Genomic DNA, 20,910 nt, shown 5'->3' with positions numbered 1-20,910 from the left:
TCACAGTCTTTTTTGGGCTTCTTAAAATAAGAGCTACAGTCAACCTAATTTCAGAGCTGGCTGGCTAACTAATACATCCTTGCCTAAGGACGAATATTTTCATAACTAGCCCCAGAACTGGCTCACCATTTTTTTCAGTGTTCCATCTATGAAATATTTCATTAATGACTATTGAAAACCTACTGCAAGATTAATTTTTTGATATGGTATGTTCTTTAAAAGTCTCTGTATCCAGATGGAAAGTTAATGGTTAATAGTCAAGCTTTGATAAATGCACTGATTCATTTTTGCATGAAAGTATTTCAGCTTTTTAATTCTGTAGGCGTTTCAGTTATCAAATGCCTGTGGGTTTGGATGAAGTGTCTGAAACACAGCTAAACTAAAACCTACATAGATATATAACACTGACCAAGCAAAAAGCAAAGCAGCCACAATATCCCAAGCGAAATATTCCCAAAGAGTCATAACAACCTTCTCCTGAAGAGTGCAAGCGCGGAATGGGTATAATGCTGCTCCATCACGGTTAAAGACAAAACTCCCATTGACACAACTGGGAAAAGCATCAAAACCAAGCAATAACATCTGATAACAAAGCAAACAGAAACCTTCTTGCACTTGGAAAAATAAGAAATTATGGTGTGCTGCATTGCTGTGTGTGAAGTTTTGTTGGGCAAGAATTGAGTATGAGGCATCCAGTCTTGTTCCTTGCTTACAGAAAGAAGCATTGTTGACACTGGAGTTTTTACCATGCTTTGGAACTGTTTTTTCCCCTGTCAAAGTACAAATGTAACACTGTTAGCTAAATTACTGTCTTTTTTACACACCAGACTGCAGAATTCTTTTTATGCAAGGATGGGCTGTACCTTAGTCAGAATACAGGAATGGAGGTCTGGTATGAAGCGTAACGTTTCTCCCCATTGGGTTACTGGGACATTGTTGTCTATGCTAGGGCTGTATCAAGAGGCTTAAGTTAGCTTTCAGTTCCTCAGCGTGGTGTCAATGTCTGTCACTTAATACCTCAATGAGTAGGTTGTGTGCTTCTTACAATGCTCAGCCACAGAAGCTGTGTTACTCAGCTGTAAGAGACAGGACCATTGACTGCTGAGCACTCAGTGAAAAGATAAGGGAACGGTTTCTTATTCTGTCTTGAACAAGCCACCTACAATCACATTGATGGAGGAAATTTGACAGCTTGAGCAGGACTGGGGATGTGTATGGGAAACCGAAGGCTATGAAGACAGTTCCTAAAGACCCTGCTTAGCTAATCTCCCTACTTGGAAGAACCCAAATGCCATAAACTTCCTTGCTTCTTTGGGGTCTCCAGGCATGACGGGCTCCTGTGCTCTGCTTCATGGCTTTGGTTGGACTTGGATCTAGAACCAGATGCTCTTCTGCTGAAGTTCCCTAGGGTGTCAAGGATGCTGAAGCTCACAGTGTGCATCTAGCAGTCATGGGCATGGCAGCCTCTCGTAAAGCAGTGGAAGTCGCTTCTCTTTTTAAAGGAAGGTGAGAGATAGAGAAACAAGTGATCTGTCACTTTCTGTTCCTGCTCTCCCTTGAGCTAGGAACTAGAGAGCCTGGACCTGGCTCTCTCCTCAGTTGGAAGGCACTCAAGCCCACTCGTTTTGTCAGCCCAGCAGAATTTTTCCCCCAGCCTCTAGACTGCTGTACCAAGAAATACTGCCCTGCTCCTGGCTCACTTTGAAACACATGTCCACCTAGTCATGTCGACAAGTGAGAACCAATGTGAACGTGGCTTTGACGAGAGCGTGTGTGCAGCAGGGAGTTTGCTGTCGTGTAGCAGGCATATCCTTGGCAGCACAGGGGCACAGTCTGATGAGGAATCTTCGCTGTCCTACACGTGATCTCTGCACCGGCAGCACAGGACTTGAAGTCACAAGCACTTCTAGTGCTGCTTTCAGCTGCCTTCAGGCTACCAAATTCAGTCTTGCCCTCCGTCTTTACATGCATACACTCTTGTCTATTTGTGTCACAGGATTTAATTTAAAATTGGTTTTACTAGTGTAAATGTCAATATCACTCAAGAGAACTGGAATTTACTGGCAATGAGTGAAGTGTAAATAACAGCTGAAGGGACACCGTCTCAGCAAAACATGTTAGCAAACCCTGAGTCAGCACAGGTGCAATGCTGTAATCAAAAGCATCACCTGTTTATTTCAGTGTGATTAATATCAATCATCTGTTCTTTGTTAAATTGTTAGATCCTTGATAACAGGAAATTTCCTGAAGTTATATTTGGAAATCCCAGACATGTCTTACAAATTTACCTGCTGGCTTTTCACCTTGTGTAGTAATGGCAGTGGCTTTGGCACCAGGGTGGCCAGTGATGAGTTTGATCCATCTGGAGGTGCTGGACACTCAGGAAATTCCAGAAGTGAATCAGAGCTGAAAATTAATTGCTTTTTAATTTACCTCAGATCTACGGGCCATGTGTAAGATAAAACAATGCCTGAGATATTAACGATGTTCCCAGTTAACCTAAACTTTAAAAGGAACCTCTTAGCCTTATGCAGATTAGGCCTCAGTCTTTGACATGGAAACAATTACTGCTTGAATGTTGTCTCTTTTTCATTGTCATCCTGAACTGGCCTTGCCTCTTTGCACACTAATACATGTCGAAAAGATTAGTGGATTAAGCATAGCCAGGGATAAGCCTATTACACTAAAGCCCTTTAAAATCAATCCATAGCTTGTAAAGGAAGAGATCACCTAAAATACAAGCCTCAGGGAATGTCTACAGGGTGCCATGACCATCCCTACACCATGGCTGCTGTTGCAGGCACAACTAGATCGGACATGCCAGTTCTGAGCGTTGTACAGGCCACAACCAAAGCTGAACACTGGGGCATAGGGTGGTCATCTTGCTACCTCACCATCACCCAAGCTATACCTTAGGCAGCTAGTTTTAGCATTGGGAAGAGTTTGCTCTCAGATGACTTTACAGGACTGTTTCCCTTGACTCCCCAATTCTTAATGTGTGCTCGGACCCTGACACTACTGCCCCAGAGGACCTCACAGATGTCATCTTCCCCTCTGCCTGCCTTGTGGAGCCTGACGCTTCCCTGCAGCTCTGCTATGTCTCTTTCATCATCTTCTAAAGAGGATTTGAAGAATGTTTGTTTCATAAACAATTGGCCTAGCATGCTGAAAAGTGTACCCATCTTGTTCATGTATGCTCCAAATTATTTACCACAATCAGTCATTATAAAATATAGTTTACATAGTGTTTGAGCAGTTTATTCCATGATTTATGGGTTTTCTTTAGAGATTTTTAAACATTCTGGAAACTTTTCTATTTTTTTTAAACAGATAATTAATTCATGTATAAAAATTTAAACGGAGAGAGGGACAAGAAATCTTGACCCTCAAAGCAGGGCCTTTAGTAAAGAGAAGGAAACCACTGTCTTGAGTCCAGACCTGTCGCTATCTTTCTGCTTCAAAGCATGAACTGTGCCTTAGAAGACCTGTACCTGCAGTTTGCATCCACTGGAAGTGGCACAAATTGGCGTCAATAAAGATCTGACACTTTTGAAGCCAGCTTTTCATGTGTTCACGCTGAAGCACAGGGGATTTCCTACACAGTAGGCTACTGCTCTGCTGTTTGCGGCTACGGCAGGTAGCTGAGGATGTGTATCTCCAGTTTCATACTACCTATTGAACTTGCAGCGGCAGATAAGCCTTATAAAGAGCCTTATAACCCTCTCCACAGTCTGTCAAGCCAGCAGCAGTTAGCGCAATACATCAAGATTTTCACAAATCAAACACTTATTTGGACCTCAAGCCTGCAAGACCTGCCCACATGTAAGAATGAAGATAAAACAATATAAACTCTTTTTAGGAAAATCACTTCGGTATCAAAGGTAAAAGAAAAGAGCCCAACAGGCAGGACAAGCAAAATGAAGTGAAAATTGCTGATCTTAGCACAAAATACAGAGCCTTTGGGAAAGCACAGAGGGCCTTTCAGCTTTCAGTAAACCAACAGTTAACTATAGAGACAAATGATTTTGGCTGTCTCTGATGTTATGTAGGGATCTTGATTTTTTAACAGTGTTTTTACATACTTCTCAAAAAAATTCTGTCTCTTGAAGGTATGTCAGGTGGTAAAACCCTCACACTGAAAAAATGAAAATGTTTCCAATGTCGAATCTGCAACTATTTGAAAAAATAATGTTAAAATTTATATTTAAAAAATGAAAGAACCTTGCTCTTTTGGACAATGTTTACATTGCACAGATTTGACTGATGAACTAGAATCTGATTGATGGTCCAAAAATGCTCACCATATGTGCCTTCTCTGTCTTCCAGGAGACTAGATAAACATACAATGCTTTCTTGAAATGAAAGAAGATTTTGTAAGAGCCATCCACACAGAACACAGTGTTTTGTGAATAAAACAGGTTTTATCTCCATAGATGTTCATGTCTTTAGAAATAAGACATCTTTTCATTTAGTTAGGGACATGTAGGACAATTTATTTGTTCCAATTCAGCCACAGTTGTTTTTAGGTTCTTAAGGAAAACCAGTGCTTTCTTCTTGCCTGAGAATGTTTTTCTGTCTTCCTTTTTCCTTCATTTTTTTCACTATGAACTTAATGATGTAAATCATATTGACAATTTGAAGTCACTGTAAAAAATAACAACAAAAGTGTTTCGTCTTACTGCAAAAGCAGTGTAAAAGTTTAGACACTGGCAGGAGCACAGAGGGACTCTGAAGGGTGTAAGGTCATTTGTTAGGTTTTTTTAAATCCATTTTCTCTTCATTTCAAATGACCACTGGAATGTCATGAGCATTTGGAAATCACTGCTTTTGCCTTGAAGGTATGTTGAATCTTTGCTGTGGAGAATGACCATAATGCTTTAAAATCTAACTGACCATCAACATTTCCAGATGTGCAAGGAGGACACGATTTCTTACTCAAAGCTCCTTTTCAGCACACAGCCAGCCAGCAATGCAGTTCAGAACATATGGAAAAGGAACCAAGCGTCTGACCTTCTGCTGGAAGAGACCTTTGCTTGAGATTCGTCCAGTGTGTATCTAACATAGAAACTAGTGCTAAGTATACAAAGCAAAACCACATTTTTGGCGTTAGTGAAACAAATTGTAGCCCCTGACACTCCAAAAGAATGCAGGCTACAGAAAAAGGAAGAGAAAAATATTAATGCATCCAAAGTAAAATAAATCCAACATGCTTAAATCCAAATCCCAAATGTTGTATTTAAATTAAAATATCAAGGGAATCATTTCCTTTGATAGACACAGTATTTCTGTTCAAAAAGTCCTGTGCAAATATCTTTCTACACGTATCTCTATGTTAATGTTGAAGTTCATATTTTTTAATTATTGTTGATTTTTAAACAAAAAAAATAAAGGGAATAATATTATTTATTTTTCAGAATAGAAACCCTCATGCAAATTCTATCATACATATGAAGTAGTATGGATTATATGTATTTATTCTATTACACATGTAATGTAACTGCTAATACCAGATTTCCTCCTTCAAAACAACACTCTTTTGTTCTCTGTCTTTTCCCCTTTGTCTTTTTTTCTTTTCTCTGTCTTTTTTTTTTTGTCTGTATAACAAAGCAATATACCTTTAAATGAGGAAAATTCCCAAAGTAGCAAACAAACAAAACCCTAAAGCTTGATTTAGTGTTTTAATGCTATGGCAGTAAATGAAGACTCAGGAAATGTCCCATTCCAAATGTATCGCTAATAACAGAGACTTAAGGCATTGTTACAAAATATAAACTATTCACCAATTTTTCACTGGGCTGTACTCCAGGGAAACTCTGTTCTGCTTTGCTGAAATCGAGGGCTGACAAATGTAAATAGAGTAGAAGCCTATATTGGAAGGAGATTTTACTTTTCCACGTTGAAACTATCTCAGAGAATTTATAAATCTAAGAGTGGATAGTACTTTCTTTTGCCAAACCCAAGGTATGATAAATGTATCCTCTCTGAAGAGCATTTTAGCCATTTTTGTTTTGAAGCAGCAATAGCAGAACTGGTACTTGGGTGAATTACAACTTACGAACAGTACTGAATGCTTAGCTAGTGAAGTTGCTTTAAGGTTTTCCTGCCAAGTATAATGCCTGTATCAGTCCAAGGATTGTTTGGTTCTCTAGTGACATGCTGTTTCACTTCATTTTGTGGCATAATTTGGCTCCAGGGGTCAGGAAGTACAAGGTGGTTACACAGCTCTTCACAGTTATCGCTCTTGCTGCTGGTAAACTACTGTGGATCCTACCATAAGCTCAGCCTCTTAGAGATGTTTTAAACAAATGTATATTAAAGTATAAGAAAGTATTTTTACATTGGAAAAAAAGGTGTAAAACCCTTTGATTTTAGTTTAACTGGCTCAGATTATAGGACTGGCCATTTGGCTAGATAAATATTCCACTTGGCATTAGACTCCATTGAAATATATTCTGTCTTTGAATGAAACGTGAATGTTAGGCTTATGTTTTTGTCTCCTTTTGGCAGATTCATCACCTGATGGATAAAAACGTGAAGCTGTTCGGGTACAATGGTTGAAAGATGGCTCATCCAAAATACATTTCCATTTTAATGGTTGAGCCATTACAAATTCCTGCACATCTTGTAAAACCCTTTCAGTTATTTTTGGTCTTCAACAGATTTACACAGTAACCTCTTTGCAGAAGGTCTGCCTTTCTCTTCAAGATGCTAGCTCACGCAGGAGTTGTCCTCATTTGTCTTGTCCGGGTTCAGTATGAGGTTTGTCCTAAAAGAAGAGTTCCTTGTCTGAGGCATGGCAAACAATTAATAATAACCATATCCTGAGGGCACTTGATGAGGAGTGACACAGATGAATGCAACTGTAGCCACAGGGTATGTGAGAGAATCACTCATGCACGAAGAGTGGACAAGAAAGTGAGAAAGGAGCCAGGAAATATCCACAGGGACTTCAGCCACCAGGACCGAAACAGGAATGGGTTGGAATGGATTTAAAAAGGCCAGAAGCAAGAGGCAGAAATTCTGTGTGGTTATATAGGCTGCTGAGTCCATTTGTAACTAAAGGGAAAGTACTGAATAAGCTTTGTTCCAGGCAGCCTTTAATTGTACGGTAAAAAGTTACAAAATTTTTTAGGAATAGGTGTTGGACAGGGGTGTTTGCAGATGATTCTGTAGGGTGGATAGCAGGATATAATGCCAAGTCTTCATAGAGAGACACTTCATGCTGCAAAAATTTGTCTGAAGTTGATCTTTTCATCACACTTTGTTGACTACTTAGACAACTTCTCTTTACCCGTGAAAAATGAAGAGGATGTGAAAATAGCAATATGCCATGAAAATCTTTACGGACTGCTTATGTCCAAGAGAAAATATATGGCCTCTGGAACAATTTAGTATCTGCTGAAATCATTAAGTTGGTAGAGGGAGAGTGCTTGAGGATGAAGGGGTTCAGGCTCTTGGCCACAAAGCCCAGTGTTGGACAGCAAGCAGCCCCAACCAACTCTGAAGGGCTTTCCAGCTAGTCCTTTCTGTTTAAAAAGGTTATGGTTCTGGTCTGACGTCTGTTTGTTATCACTGCATGTGGGTATTGACATGTTCCTTGTCAATATTTTTAGGAATTCAGCTATTTACTAACTAGTGTAACAGTGTGATGTTGGAAGGAAGCCAAACATGGAAAAAAGCCTGTGGGTTTACACAGAAACAAGCTGATGTATGAGAGTATGTATCAGCCTTGGCAGGGGCACATTATTATCGAAATCTCCTGTCTAACTGAAGACTGGAAGACATTTGATTTGGACCCAACATTCCATGGAATTTTTTACTGTTATTACTACCATTATGTGCATGCAGAAAACTCTCCAGGGAAACAGGCAATGTCTGTGATTGTACCACAGCGCAAAACACTCTAGCAGTGTTTTGCCTTGATTCATACCGGCATCCAGTTTATGCTCTCAGACTTGCAGGGATGGGAGAGAAGCAAGGATGGGGGGGGGTGTCTCACCTAAACAGAATTGGAATTTGGCACATAAAGTCAGGGGTCTTTCCATTTTTCTTCTCTTGTGAATCTGGGTTGAATGAGAAGGTGCTGTGGTTCAGGCCAGTGCAGGGATGAGAAATCAGTCAGTAACTGAGATTCACCACACTCAGCTTTGATCAGATGTTATAATGGTTGTTTTTGGAAAAAGAAATCCTTACTAGCTCCAACAGTAATCATTAACTGGTTTAATTTCTGTTTTGACTTAAAGGCTTCAAAATGCTATTTATTTTAATTAAGACTCTATTCTTGGTTTTTCTGGAGGTCTTAAGCTGTTTCCTCCAGTCCTACACCAAATCTCCGACAGCCTTTTCCTCCTTTGACCTGCATTTATATGGCTTGGTAGGACAGCTAATGTGGGCTCCTACTCCGAGCTCTACCTTCTACTATGCCTCTGGGATGCTAGATAACCTACACCTCTGCCATGGTATCCACAACTAGAGATTAAAATAATGGAAGTTTCCTCCTCTTGTAAAGCATTTTGAGTTCTCTGATGTCTTTCTGCAAAAGAATGGCCTCCAAGGTCCAGTTTCCACATCCTAAAAGCATATGGCTACTAAACCTAATATTTGCAAAAGTCTTCCCATTTTTACAGCAAACAGCAACATTTATTTGAATGTGCTTGCTAGGATGTTGCCACAGGAGATTCTCTGCCCTTAATTCAGTGCTGAGACCAGCAAAAAGACTGTGCATTCCTTCTGATTACTCTTTTTGCTTTGCAATCCCTGAATTTTTAGTTTTTATTTTTTGAGAACATGAGACAAAGTGAACAAATGTCTGCCTGAAAAAGGGATTAGAGACTGTGCATCTCTGGGTCAAAGCCTAAGCAAGCAAGGAGAAAGGAGGACTGCCTGTTGCCCTAAGTAAAAACTGATTGGTTCCTGTGGGAAACAGCAGCAGTGCCTGTTGAAGTGGGCTTTATGAATGGACTCAGGACACATGTTTTAATGGCCAGTTACACCATACCCGTTCCAGCACAGCTCCAATCTCCACCTTATAGAACTCCTAGGGAGACGCAATGAGTATAAGTAATTCTAACAGCAGAGTTAGGTTATGCATGAATTTGTTCCCTTACAAAGGCACAAAGAATTCCCTCAGTATTTGCTGGACCTCACTGTGAAGGGTACTGTGGTAGCTAGTACTAGTAAAGACCTTTCTGCTCTGTTTGTTAAAAAAGCTGGTTTTATGGTTTAAGAATAGTTACAAATAACCTCATAGAACATAGACTAGATGCTTAATGTTAGGATTATAAATTGATCTTTCTGTATTCATATCTAGGAACCTAAATACTAACTTAGAGGCTTAACTTTTGTGATCAGTGTTTGAAAACAATGCTCCTATATTTTCATGTACACTGAACTCTGGAACATTTCATAAACACATGCTTTACATCCCAAAATCGTCAATGAGCACCTTCTGTGCAATCAGAAGCTACGTCATCTGTCATGAAAACAGGGTTTAGCAGAGCTGCTTGGAAAAAAAGGCCATTATGTCTCTGCAGCATGTGACTTCTATAGAGGTTTTAATGCAATATGTTCTAAACACGGGACAAGTACTGCCTCCAATTTACTATTTAAATGGGCAAGAAATTAACAGGTAGCATACCACACATACTTGTTAAAGTGCAAGTTTCTGCCACCTTTCTAAACTTTCATATAGCATGTACATTACCCCCTGAATTCTAGGTTTTCAGACTATAACAGGAGCTTTCTAAATAAAAGGATCAAAAAGACTGTTCTCGAGCATGCTTTAATTCAGAGTTCTCTCAGGAATGACAGTCCGTCACATAGAAGCAATGCAGATCTCTACAGGTTTGCCTTTCCCTGAAGTGAAGTATATCATGGCTTTTCGCTTCCCAAAAATACATTAAATCATTTGTGTTTCTTAAGGGGATTCTTTGTGGAAGCTTGAAGTGTTTCAGAAAAAGTCTTTTGGTGCTGCCACACTGGGATCTGAGAGTTCAAGGTCAGCACATGGTTCACATGAGGAGAGTGGCATGTAACTCTTTAACTTACTATAGAAAAAATGTCATAGAAGCATCCGAAAATATTATAGTACCTAGCCTCAGTTAGGAAACAAAGGCCAAAAAGTATGCTAAAAAAGCAGCAGTATCGGCAATGTCCTGTTAATTTTCTCCCCAGCTGCTTTCTGCTGTAATTGTGACAGCACAGCAGGGTGGGAGGGGAGTTTGAAATATTTTGAAAGGACTGGTTAAATTTTAAAAGACCAGTTTTATTGCACAATAAAGGAAATCTTCATTTATCTCAAGGATTTCACATTTTTTTGCCGTCAGCAAGTGCCTTTTGTATTTCTCACTCCCCCGAAGCCCCATCACGACTCATTAAAGAATTTTGTTGCAACAAACTGGTTGCCATTGTTCATATTTGGGGTCAAGTTTTCTGAGGCACCTCAGAGTAAATCCACAAAGGACAGTGGCTCTGCTGTGCCCCTAATTAAAGCATCTTCCATGGGCACTGGCTGGATGCTGGGCTCTCGGTGCAGTAAATATGAAAGTTGGTGTTTATGTGGAGGGATAGAAAGAGATAAAAACATGGAACTGGGAACCAAGAACCAAGTGATGCTGAGGAGAGGAGTAGGGCTTAAACTTCTACCTCTGAATGATCAGGGTAATTCCCTCCTCTTCAAATCAACTAGTCCAAGACCTCCTCAGGATTTTAGTGACAGAAGGTACTTGATAACAGCCTGGTTACAAAGTGAGTTTGAAGTAGAAGTACCAAGAAATTATCTTTTTCCAGAACTGGTCATAATGATCAAATTACTAATTATACAGAAAAGGACTCAGTAAGAATTTGTCATTTTAAAAGCAGAGGCAGGCTGTCTCTGGATCTCATGAGAACAATGAAGTACTTTTCAGTTTATCAGTAACTAAGGGGATATAAAAAATACATTTAAGCAGAAGGTGAGTTTTCAGTTTGATTTCCTACAGAAATAAGGCAGAAGGGATCTCAGTCTGCCAGATCCTTTCACAGTAATTCTGACCCAACAGGCTAATTCTTACCAATTTAGTAGAGGAGATGTTTCATAGATATCGGCTCCCACAAGTTTTGTGAAAATCAGCAGCTGGGCAGAGGAGAAAAACCCCATTGATGCTTCGTTTCATTAAGGAAAACTCAGCTGCTCTCCATTCTGTTTGGTAGCAGGCAGCTGTTGCCAAGCCTGCAGGTACATCTCAGCCAGCCAGGCAGCAGTGTGTGACTCCAGGTTTCCACACAGCCACTCAGATTCAGACACTCGTACTCTAGACAAGGGAACCTGGGGTGGAAAGTTGAGGTAGAACACAAATCTGGTTTCACCTGTTCCACTCCTAAGGTCTTGTACTTGCAGCAGAGGCTCCTTAAATAGCTATCTGCAGGGATCTGAATCCCACTGTCTGTAATTTCTGCCATGTTCAGAAATCCCATCACAGGAGTAGTGTTGTTCCATGCATGGTAACTAATTTTAAACTGGTTCATTTTATATCAGAAGTGTCAGATGCCTATTTGGGAACTTAAGTAAGAGACAACAAAAGGACTGTATTTATGACGAGTCAACAACGTTTCAGAAAAAAATAGGACTTATTAAATGCTCCTGATATCAGAGCTCAAAAGCCAAGGCTTGATTGAGACGGACAGCTGACACAGCGGACTTCTGCAGTGCATTAACACCGCGTAGTGTTCTAGTTACAAAGCAGTGCTATAGCGTATCTAGCAAGACGCTTAACTTATGACTTAAGACATGGCTAACTGACAAATCTCAAAATCTAGTCATCAAAAGAGAATTGTAACTAAATAGACTGAAGATTGTTGTGTGGTGCCACGGGGACCAGTGTTAAACACACTGCTATCTAATGAGGTCATTAATGACCTCCAAGAAGATATTAAATTTCTGCTGGCAAAAGTTTTTCAAAGATTAGCATACTTAGTCTCATAGCATAACTCTAAGTGGAGAAGGATGGCCTCCAATGGAGGTTTTTTAAGAACGGGTTAGGCTAGGTCTTGTGGATGGCAGGATAGACCTTTCCCTGTGTTTGGTGTGGGGTGATAGACTAGATGATCTTTTGAGGTCCGTTCCAGGATTACGTGTCTGCTGGCTTGCAGGCCTGGACCATAAAATGCCTATGGCTTATCATCTACGACAGATTTTCTCAAAATTTTTAATTGACTTGATAGTTAAAGAGTACTAACATCCAAAAGTAAAGAGTCACACAGAAGTCTGATACATGTAGAGGTCATAGTTACACGCTTAGTCTTTGTTACCATAAAAGGAGGTTGTGAACTCTTCACAATCAACAGGTATTTCTTCTAAATGTTTTCCCGTAAGCCATTAAATGGGAAATTATCCAAAGAGCCATGAAGTATCCTTTCCTCTTGTATTTTTAAGAAACTCTTTTTAGTAAATTATTGCTGTATTAGATTGCCTTTTTTACACAGACAAAATGTATGCAACCTACTGTAAGCAATTTTTTCAAACCTGACAGTTCCTTAATGTGTGAACAATCAATGATCAGTATTTGGAAATTCTGGTGGTTTTCAGTAAGACAAGAAAGGACCTTTGTACTTCTTGCCTTACTCCAAAGCGCTGTGTTTACCCTGCCATTGTTTTGTAGTAGGGCAGTGTTGCTGAACAGCATTTTGTAAACTGTTACATGCTGGTGGTGTTGCAGCATTCATTCAGAAAGATGAGGGCTAGGCACTTCCATTATTTGGATGACCATTAACAGACTCTTATCTGATGAGATCCTGGCCCCTATCACGAGGGACTACTTTTCTGGGCACCCATAAATGAAAAGGGGAGTTTTGGCTGGTTTGGATATTTGCCCATCCAACCCCACTAACGAGTTAGAAAGACTGTGAACTGCTTAGTCCAAATAGGGACCCTCTCAGCAGGTGGTAGAGATCTGTGCAGCTTTTTATGCAAAATCTTTCTATTTCCACTTTTTCTGCTAGGTTTTCAGAAGACAAGAGAGTAACTAACTGCCAGACAAGGCTTTTTTTTTGCACTGATACACTGGGGCTGCAGATGTTTTTTGCATAGAGTCCAGAAGCTGCTCTTTACTCTCAGCCAAGCACTAGAGGAGAATAAGCCTTCAAAGTAAAAGAGCTTCAGTTGGCTCCGTGGGGAGTCACCACTGCCTCTCACCCTGCCTGTCCCATGGAAGGAAGGAGGAAGGAGGTAGATCTAGCTCTCCGCCTGAGCTCCTGTCTCAAGGCAGGATGTGTGTGTGGGAAAGGTGTTCTCCCACTTTGGGGCCAGTGCGGCTTGATACAAGAGGAGCAACTGAGAGTCAGTTTATTCTCAGCAAAGTAACATGCAAGAAAATTAAGAGTGAACGTAGCCTGGCTCATCTAGCAGGGGATCACATGTGGCTATAAGTCCATGGTATCTGTGGGAGTCACTTGTCATTGCTGCCACCTTCTCAAAGTAAACGTACATGTATACATCGTTACATAGGCTGCTTCTGTAAAAGAGTAGAGATAATACCAGCTCTGCAGCAAGTTGGGATGGTGAGTGAGCTCAGGTGTTGGAGAGGGTTGAATCCCCAACTAGGGTGCTGGGGAGAAACAAGTGGCCATCGCCTTGCCTCCAGAGCACCCATTATGGAGTCACCTAACCCTGTCCCAACACAGTAACCAGAGAAAACTGGTAGAAATTGCAAGTCATCAAACCATAGTAAAATGCATATATTACACAGCTGTGCTCTCAGCCGGTCACTTTAGTATCAGTGTGTATCTTGGGGTTGTATTAGATGCTTTAGGAGCACAAAGAAGCAGTCACTTGCTCTTCCTGATTAAGTGGGTGCGTTTCCCCAGACTGGCTGCAGGGAGTAAGTGTCTGTCTGCTCAGGTCCAATGAGGTAAGGTAGCCTGGCAGTTTGGGAAGCTATCTTGGGAGCGCAAGTGCAATGTGTTACTTTCGTGTTAAAATAGGAAAGTCATTGAACTGGTTCAGAGAATGACTTCTACTAGGTGATTTTTCAAAACCAGATGTTCAGCAATCAACGGAATATTCTCCTCGAACAGCAAAGAATTCACTTATTTGGGTTTTTTTTTTTTTTTGTTTTTGTTTTAAAAGGTTTGATGTTTATATTGAATGCTTACTCAGGAAAAATATTACAAGAATGTCATGAAGCTTATAAAACCAAACACTCAAGAAATACCAGAAGTCAATCTGCGGTGCACTTTTAATTCATCTCCATTGTGAGTGTGCTTAAATGGTAGTGTTTAACCACATGAATGCAAAAGTGTCTCGTACTCCTTGTTCAGAGTGGATGATTCTTTCTCAATTAATATTACAGCTTCTCATTCAGTACTTGGCCTTTTGTTTATTTACTCTGTGATATTTCAGATCTGCTTTAAGAAAAATCTGCTAGTTTTTCCTGGCTTATTCTGGTGCTTGTCATTAGGGTAAATTGGTATTTCACAGACATAACAAAAGTTATTTATGTGATCCCCCACTGAAATAAATGAGCATTATGATGACTTTGTACAGGGGATGTTAGCCAAAGGAAGGCAAAAGTAAAAAAATTTATGGGGTCAAGGTCTTCTGGCATAAGGGTCTTCTCTATGCAAGCTCATGAAAGTCAGCAAACAAGCAGCTCAAAGCAACTTAGATCAGGTACCTGAAAAAAAGGGAATATGCAGTAGCCTATCAGTGAAGAGTTTGGTTCAGCTAGTCTAGCATTATCTAGGAAGCAATGGATAGTAAAAGCCAATTTTCTGGCTGTTATTCTGCTGCATTACATGTAAAACACGTTTTTCACCCTCAGTCCCCAGCCTCATCTTCCAAAGTTAAATATTTTCAGCAGGATCTGGATTATACAAAGAGTTTTTGTCTGTCTCTAAGTCTACTGTGTTTCTAAAACTTCTTCCTTTGCACTGACTGTGGTAAGGGATTTTATGGAATAAATTCTATGTATTCTTATTACTGCAAGACAGTACCTCAACAAACAAGCGTAAAAGGAACTCCTTTTAGATACAGCCTTACTTTAAGTCACCTGGCATTGCCAAGCCTAGTCTTGTATGTACTGGTCTTTAAGTTCAATTCTTTATTTGCTCCCATATATGGCTTCCCAGTTTGCTTTTAAAAGAATAGTTCTGCCCCCAATTTTTTTGGAACTCAACATCGTATTGGCATTTATTTGGCACCCTTTCTGCACCTAAGGCCTTAGAAGCTATTACACAGAACTTTGGCACTTTAAATAACTTAGTTACTGACTATCACTAATTGCAGCTGTCTCTAAGGACCTGGCTGAGAGCACTGGGAGAAGCCATCCGTCACTGGCTCCTTGCAGTGGAAGGATGGCAAACCTCAGGTGAACCGGGCTCTGTCCTTACCTCGGGATGGGGAGATGCTCTGGTAAGCAGCACCTTTGTACATGGGTATTTCTCCTTTCTGCCTGCTGATTCCTGCTGCTTCTGTTCACTTGCAGTGTTCTTCACCATTGCTATCTCCCCTTCCAGGCTTCCAACCTTTGCAGTCGTAGTTTGGATGTTGCAGGTCGCACACTCCTGTGCTCCTGCACCCAAATTCCAGAGTCTCCCTCAGAGCAAGAGGGCCTGAGAGTCTTCTCAAGCAAATCTTTCTAGTGCACAGTGGGTTTTTTAATGTGGGCTCAAAAATGGTTTTCCCTCAGGCTTAATTCTCAGAAGTGACAGAAATATTTGAGCCCAAACTTTTAAAACCTGTTTAAAGCAGACCTGAGGCTCTGTTTCCCTTAGTCCTGGTGTTTGTTGTTACTGCCTTAAAGGTGAAAACAGGCAATTTCAATAGGATTGGGAAAGGACTGGTAAATGTTAAGGACAGGTCAGGCTAATCGTGCAGTTTGTCCTCTATATACACAAAGAACTTAAGACGTTTATATTTCCCAAAACAGTGCTTGACAGCATAAAGCATTCTCATGAAATCCAGTATCTGTGAAATCTACCATAAGTGCTTTATAGGATGACTTAACATCAATAACAGTTCCATTTTGTGCCAAAAATATTCATACGTTGTGATTGTAACAAGTTATGTATTAATAAAGGATAGCTGAGAAAGTATGGCAGGCAGGAAAAGGCAGGTTGGTGTTGCTCCTGCAAGCATAGCCGGGTCTGTGGGCTGCATTTAGACCTCAGATTGTGGGGAAAGATGGACCTTTCATCTAGTCCAGTACAGTAGTTTGTACAAAAGAGAGATTTTGAAGAAGCAAAGCAGGAGAGGTGGAAAACTGCAGCTCCTTGAGGGCACAGCAATAGCTGAGGTGATGGCACTGCACTCCCTCTGACAAAGGCTCAGCAAGAAAGACTTCAATCAATCAAGCAATGTAGTAGCTCTGCTGACTCACAACTCAGGACCTAAAATCCTAAAAGCCAGAGGCTTGTACTGGGAGCACCACATTATACTGAAAGGAAGATGCCTTCTAATTTGAAGTGGTGGCAAGCATCATAATTTCTCCAGAAAGATATGACAAAGTAAAGAATGCTGCAGTGTAGCATACTTAATCTACTCCTCTACAGTCATTTTTATCTGTCAACAGGATGTATTTTGTGGCTGCCATTCATTTAAATATGGAAAAGGACAGTTTATATTCCTTGTGTAGGACTGTCCTTATTTTATAGAGCCATCTGTTTGCAAAAAGATTCAGATAGTAAATAACAGAATAATTTCATACTAGACAGCAAAAAAAAAAAATACGTGCAAAACATATTTTTTCCCCTCTGGCTTTAATTTACTTGGTCACAATGTCACAGGGGACTAATTTTGCCATTTTCTGGAGGCATGGTTACATTATTGTTGTGTACGTCTGTCTGATTTTATCAGCTGTGTATGGAATCACATCATATAATATGAAGCGACATGACTAGTAGAGTCCGACGGGATGCTCTGGGAGAGCCTTCAAGCACAGACGTCATCTTTAATACATCTACAAGGAGTTTTGGAGTGCGTTTTGTTCATCCTCACCATTCCCTGTAATTAACGCACTAGAAAGAGCTTGCTGCTACTGGGATCTTCCTGGGAACTAGTTCATTCATTTGTTGCCCGTAATGTAGGCTGCATCTCCTGTCCACAGGAAAAACAACCTCTGAAGACATCAACGTCCTTTTAAAGTAACCACAGAGACATGCTGAACCTTTTTTTGGGGTGTGTACTTTGCTTTTGTCTTTTATGCAAGATTTCAAATGTTTAAATCTTTCTGACTTTGCTGCCTGTGATTTATGGCCAGGGCCTATCCAATTTTCTTGCTAGGGCATGAAGAGAGTGGCTGGCAGCTATGCAGGCAGCATGACCTGCTCGGGGATGTTTGCAAGGATCATATGCCGGTACACACTTCTCTCCTGGGGGGCCACAGGAAAACAGCAGCCTGAAAAAATGCAGCAAAGCTCTTCCCTTTGCTGTCGTCCATAAAGAGTACCAAGGAGGGGGGAGTCAGCAGGGAGATGGCCCTCATTGTCCCCTTGGGGCACACAGGGCTGGTCCTTGGCCTTGTGGCACCTGGATCCTGTGAACTGATGCACATTGTTTTGTGTGAGCTGAAGCCTGTCATAATTACAGTAACATCTTCTCCCCCATCCCCAAGCCCAAAGGCCAGTCCCATGGGCTGGGGCACTTCCACCTGCATGCCAGACTGCGCATGTCCCCTAATGCTGATGGAGAAGGCTAAGATTGACTAGAAATGTACAAGCGGCTCTTGAATAAGCCATGCACAGAAGGCCATCATTAAAGACATAGAAGGCTGCAGGTCGGGTATGGCTGCCAAAGAGACTCCTGAGCAGGAAGAAAACACTTAGAGCTGTCAAAGCACTTGCAGGTACGTCCCTGCTCTGGGGAATGTGTTCCTTTTTTGTTGTTTTTTTTTTTTTAATTTTTATTTCACCTATTTTTTTCAAGGATTTCATGCTGCAGACAGTAGGTTCCCATGAAAGATACTCTTAACCTGCACAGCAGTTTGAATTTTTAAAGGATCAAGGCTGCAGTGAGACCAAGGAGGGATTGCAATAGGGTAGGGCTGTGCTGCTCTCAAGTTTCAGTGCTGACTTTTTCTTTGCTCCCATGTTTCACTAAGTCACTTAAAAACCTGTGCAGCTTTATAGCAGCATGGCTTAAAACTTTTTTCAGGATCAGAGCCTCCTCTTCTAAGACTGAAACTCCTCAAAATGAGGAACACTACAACTCTTCAGATGTACAGTGGTAACAGCAGCCAGTACTTGGAAGTTAATGACTGCAAGAGATAAAACGCATTAGAACTTTTTCTATATGCTATTTAACTTGTGCACTTGAATTGCTGGGGTTGGAAATCCTGGCTCTGCATATTTCTGAGTACAGTCAACTGCAATAATACCAAAATATTGCCCTTTGGGTATAGATGTTATATAGTTTTGTCCAGACAGTCATTGTGTTAGTAACTTTTCCTGTTTCTGCATGTCTTAACACAGGAACAGAGGAAACATTTACATCTTTTTTTAATAGGAAAAAGTGATTGCTAAACCACGTGTTGGCAGGGAAAGTAGGGATAGGTGCGCAAGCTAAAAATTCTTTAACTCTCTTTGTATTGGCTGATTGTCAAGTTGATTTGTTTCCATTTATGATTGAGTACAAAACTGGAAATTTATGTATGTATATGTTTATATATGATGCACACAGATGTGCACACATTTTCTGACAAACTTATTATTCTGTCACTGTAGAAAATATAAACACAGTCACAGCAGATTGGGTGTGGTGGAAAATGGTTTTGATTTTGTCACACAGAGTGTTATATTGTGCCACTAAGCAGCAGAGCAGACTTACTAGCAGGCCACTGCCTCAGGTCCCTTTATGTTTATTCTTCCCGATTCATTGTATGCTGAGTGAACTGTAGAAGCACATCAAGGTAAGCATACAGTACACAAGGGAAAATAGCAAGCAAAACTTGTTTTCCTGAAATCGAAAGCTTCTTGAGGTATTTCACATTGAGCTGTACATCCAAGGCTTCAAAATATGAGGTAACTCCGTTATCACTATGAGCTGCTCTGAGTTCAAGAGATTACCTCATTTGTAAGAGGCAACTGTCTTGCACAGAAAGGAACAGGCTTTTGGCCCAGATTGGTTGCACTGGGAGAACTGGGTGCTCAGAGGCTGTCAGTGGGTTGGCAAGCAGCCAGTGCCCTCTGCAGCGAGGAGGTCTTCAGGCAAGCCAGAGTCTAGTCACCCTCCTGCTGCTTTCACACTGGCTACTGCCCATATTTGAATGCCCAGGCAATGGAAACCAGAAAAATTACATAGATTTTATGCTCTCTTCTCTACTGCTATTGTGCTGTACCAGGTTGGAAGTCAGTGGGTTTTTTGGTCTTAATTCCACTGGCTGTACAATAGAAACACCACCTATAACCCTTGTGATACCTTTATGGATCAGGTCCCTAATCAGGGAAGGATTTTGTGCAAATGCAGCTGTCCTGCCTGTGTGGGACATAACTGTTGGTGTCCACTCATGCTTTCCATATTTTGCACGCATGATTAAGGTTCCTTGCATTTTGCCAAGCCTTCTGAAGTGGGGAATTTGAAGTTTAGAAGACTCAAGCAGTTCCTGAAAGGGAAGCCTCAGCAGTGTGGACTGCAACATTTGAAATTCAAATTCAGCCCTTGTCCCTGCCAAGGACATTCTCCATCCAAAGCACTGCCACGGTATCATGGAATCAATTAGAAAATAACCAATGCTGTGGAAGTCTCTGCTGCTGAAAAGTGCAGCAGATCAGCAGCTATTCTAAGCTATTCAGTTGAGAAACTGTTCAGAAATGGATTTTTTTGGGAGAAAGGTGACTGGTAAGCTGTTAGTGGTATTTGCTGATTTATATAGATTGTTTCTTTCACTATCTATGTCCAAGACTTGAACTGCTTGTGATTTTGCATGTGAGGTTTATTCTTGCTTAGGATGGCAGGTCATGGCAGGTCATTGCTGCTTTGTGAGTGGATAACTAGCAATTGAAGGAACAACACTGAGACAACTCTTCTTAGTGCCATGGAAGGACTGATGTTTATAATGCGTATGATTAAAATAAAGCATTTTGCTTGCCTCTTTCTATACCATGACCAACAGCCCACTGAGTCTGAGAGTGAGTGGCCTATTAGTCTAATACAGATATTTTAAAGACTTTTGCAGCCCAAAAAAAAGCCTCACTTTTCATCTGCAGTGAGCCTGAAGGTTGCATTCTGCACTGTTGGGTAGGACATGGAGATCCACATCTGCAGTTTCTGGGCTGAAAGATAGGCATTCAGTGCAATAAGGAATTTTTCTTCCAGATCTAAATTAGGCTGTGACTGGTCCAGACTGTCCCATTTGGTCTCCAGCAGTTCAGGTTGTCAACGAAAAATCACAACAGCTCTCTGCTCCTTGCACTGGCCTCTGCAAAGCCACAGGTCTAGTTGGTTTTCACTTTGACATTTTGTGGTAGGGTAGTCTAGCCTCGAAGCCCATGTTCTCAGTGGCTCAATTTTCAGTCTTTTGTCTATTGTACATTGGACCACCAGCCTAATGTGCCCTCTGTTTTCCTCTTGAGAGTAGGAATAATCTGAAGAACAAAACTATGAGAAAGATGAGAAAGTGTGGGTAGGGTAGAGAAAAAAAACACTACTTTAAGTGCAGTTGTTTATTTCTGTCCTGGTGGAGGTGTGTGAGACTCCTAAGTGTAGCTGTGATTAAACATGGGAGCTCAGCAAGGTTTGGTTTCTGCCAGTCTCTGAATTTAGAGGGCTCTAGGGGAAAGATTGATTAGATCCAGAGCTGCGTCCCTCAACTGATGTGGCAGCAGACTGGCTCTGGAGCTGTCGTGTTAAATTGCAAGTTGATGAATTCAAGGGTAAAATTCTTTAGTATGTCTGCATATTAATTCCCATTAAATTATGAGAATGTGGGAAGGAATGAA

General features: G+C 40.9%; 1 protein-coding gene across 2 annotated transcripts in view; it reads left to right on the top strand.

Annotated features, from left to right (window-relative positions):
* The first annotated feature begins 15,302 nt into the window (after positions 1-15,302).
* Positions 15,303-20,910, top strand: part of LNX1 (ligand of numb-protein X 1) — a 157,330-nt gene continuing 151,722 nt past the window's right edge. The window contains exon 1 of one of the 2 annotated variants that reach the window (XM_054065987.1): positions 15,303-15,388. The gene's annotated coding sequence lies outside the window, so the exon portion shown is untranslated. The remainder of the gene's footprint in view (positions 15,389-20,910) is intronic. The other variant, XM_054065990.1, reaches the window with a different exon arrangement.

The sequence above is a fragment of the Cuculus canorus genome, chromosome 4 (genome assembly GCF_017976375.1).
Source record: "Cuculus canorus isolate bCucCan1 chromosome 4, bCucCan1.pri, whole genome shotgun sequence".
Lineage (NCBI taxonomy): Eukaryota > Metazoa > Chordata > Aves > Cuculiformes > Cuculidae > Cuculus > Cuculus canorus.
The sequence above is the reverse complement of the archived record's forward strand: the minus strand, read 5'-3'. Positions and strand labels throughout refer to the sequence as shown.